Source organism: Engystomops pustulosus, chromosome 3 (genome assembly GCF_040894005.1).
Source record: "Engystomops pustulosus chromosome 3, aEngPut4.maternal, whole genome shotgun sequence".
Lineage (NCBI taxonomy): Eukaryota > Metazoa > Chordata > Amphibia > Anura > Leptodactylidae > Engystomops > Engystomops pustulosus.
This window is the reverse complement of record NC_092413.1, coordinates 225,313,139-225,315,638: the sequence shown is the minus strand read 5'-3', so window position 1 is coordinate 225,315,638 and position 2,500 is coordinate 225,313,139. Positions and strand designations below refer to the sequence as shown.

The 2,500-nt window shown below is 48.5% G+C and overlaps 2 non-coding genes across 2 annotated transcripts; both read right to left on the bottom strand.

The window, feature by feature from the left end:
- Window positions 1-285: 285 nt before the first annotated feature.
- Window positions 286-359, bottom strand: TRNAN-GUU (transfer RNA asparagine (anticodon GUU)). The gene has a single exon. It is a non-coding gene; the product is annotated as a tRNA-Asn (tRNA).
- Window positions 360-1,632: 1,273 nt separating this feature from the next.
- TRNAN-GUU (transfer RNA asparagine (anticodon GUU)) lies at window positions 1,633-1,706 on the bottom strand. The gene has a single exon. It is a non-coding gene; the product is annotated as a tRNA-Asn (tRNA).
- Between the last annotated feature and the right edge of the window lie 794 nt (window positions 1,707-2,500).

Below are 2,500 nucleotides of genomic sequence, written 5' to 3'. Positions count from 1 at the left end.
GATAGCTCAGCTGGTAGAGCGGAGGACTGTAGTACTCTAATAGCAATCCTTAGGTCGCTGGTTCAATTCCGGCTCGAAGGAGATTTTTTTTTGTTGGTATCCTTTCATTTTGCACATTTATTAAGCTGGCAGCAAGCACTTTTCTGCTGTGCTTCTTCTCTTCCATCTGAAGAACCTTCTTCTTCCATGTGTGCTTTAGATATTGAAACTGGCCAGTTAGACGGAGCTCTTAATTGAAGTTGTAGCTGAGCCACTCAAGCTGCAGGCGGAAGCAAAAGAGGACTGCGTCCCTGGGTGGGCTCGAACCACCAACCTTTCGGTTAACAGCCGAACGCGCTAACCGATTGCGCCACAGAGACACGGAAGCTGCTTGCCTGGTGTTCCAGTTTCAGGCAGGTCAATGGCCTATGTGTACGGGTGATCTTCCGAGCAACAAAATGAAAACAAAATAAGCAACCAGTTGTGGGCCCCGAAATGTTCCCCAACAACCAATAAATCTCTACACAGACTGACGGAGGGCCGCCTTTCCTTAAGTAGCCCAGCAAAAGTCAGTGTCTAGTGAGAACTTCTCCCAAGCCATTGCATGTAGCAGCAGAGTGGCGCAGCGGAAGCGTGCTGGGCCCATAACCCAGAGGTCGATGGATCGAAACCATCCTCTGCTAGCGTCCTTCCTTTTGTCCATCTACAATGTTACAATTTGCAAAAGCTCCCCTAGTAAGTTCGGACTCCTGTTTGTGCCCAGAAACTGGTCATCATCAGTCCAAATCACTGCTCCCAATCTAGCTCGTGTCCAAAAGCGTTTTCAGACCCTCCCAGGCTGTGACAGACCTGTAACCCAGATACCTGCGCATAGAAACCATTCTCTGCTTGGTGCCTGAATTTTTTTTTTCCATCTCTGACGTTACAATTAGCCAAATCTCTCTAGTGAGTTAGGACTCCTGTTTCTGCCCAGGACGCGGTCAACCGAAGCCCAAATTACTGCTCCCAATCTTGCTCGTGTCCAAAAATAGTTTTCAAAGCCGCCCTGGCTTTGCAGTCTTGATTTGCTTAAGGCTGCCTTACATCCACACTTAAAAAAAAAAAAAAAAACGACCTACCAAAAAGTCAGAGTCTAGTGGAAAAAACTCCACCCTCCACACACCCCTCAGCAGCAGAGGGGGATTAGCTCAAATGGTAGAGCGCTCGCTTAGCATGCGAGAGGTAGCGGGATCGATGCCCGCATCCTCCAGCTTTGTCCTTTTTGCAGCCTTTTTCAAAATTGGGAGAAATCGTCTCCTGCTTGCCAAGGCCGTGACACTGAAAAGTAAGGCTAGTAAGCACGCACCCAGGGCTTCCCCCAAGCCTTCGATAGCTCAGCTGGTAGAGCGGAGGACTGTAGTACTCTAATAGCAATCCTTAGGTCGCTGGTTCAATTCCGGCTCGAAGGAGATTTTTTTTTTGTTGGTATCCTTTCATTTTGCACGTTTATTAAGCTGGCAGCAAGCACTTTTCTGCTGTGCTTCTTCTCTTCCATCTGAAGAACCTTCTTCTTCCATGTGTGCTTTAGATATTGAAACTGGCCAGTTATACGGAGCTCTTAATTGAAGTTGTAGCTGAGCCACTCAAGCTGCAGGCGGAAGCAAAAGAGGACTGCGTCCCTGGGTGGGCTCGAACCACCAACCTTTCGGTTAACAGCCGAACGCGCTAACCGATTGCGCCACAGAGACACGGAAGCTGCTTGCCTGGTGTTCCAGTTTCAGGCAGGTCAATGGCCTATGTGTACGGGTGATCTTCCGAGCAACAAAATGAAAACAAAATAAGCAACCAGTTGTGGGCCCCGAAATGTTCCCCAACAACCAATAAATCTCTACACAGACTGACGGAGGGCCGCCTTTCCTTAAGTAGCCCAGCAAAAGTCAGTGTCTAGTGAGAACTTCTCCCAAGCCATTGCATGTAGCAGCAGAGTGGCGCAGCGGAAGCGTGCTGGGCCCATAACCCAGAGGTCGATGGATCGAAACCATCCTCTGCTAGCGTCCTTCCTTTTGTCCGTCTACAATGTTACAATTTGCAAAAGTTCCCCTAGTAAGATCGGAGTCCTGTTTGTGCCCAGAAACTGGTCATCATCAGTCCAAATCACTGCTCCCAATCTAGCTCGTGTCCAAAAGCGTTTTCAGACCCTCCCAGGCTGTGACAGACCTGTAACCCAGATACCTGCGCATAGAAACCATTCTCTGCTTGGTGCCTGAATTTTTTTTTTCCATCTCTGACGTTACAATTAGCCAAATCTCTCTAGTGAGTTAGGACTCCTGTTTCTGCCCAGGACGCGGTCAACCGAAGCCCAAATTACTGCTCCCAATCTTGCTCGTGTCCAAAAATAGTTTTCAAAGCCGCCCTGGCTTTGCAGTCTTGATTTGCTTAAGGCTGCCTTACATCCACACTTAAAAAAAAAAAAAAAACGACCTACCAAAAAGTCAGAGTCTAGTGGAAAAAACTCCACCCTCCACACACCCCTCGGCAGCAG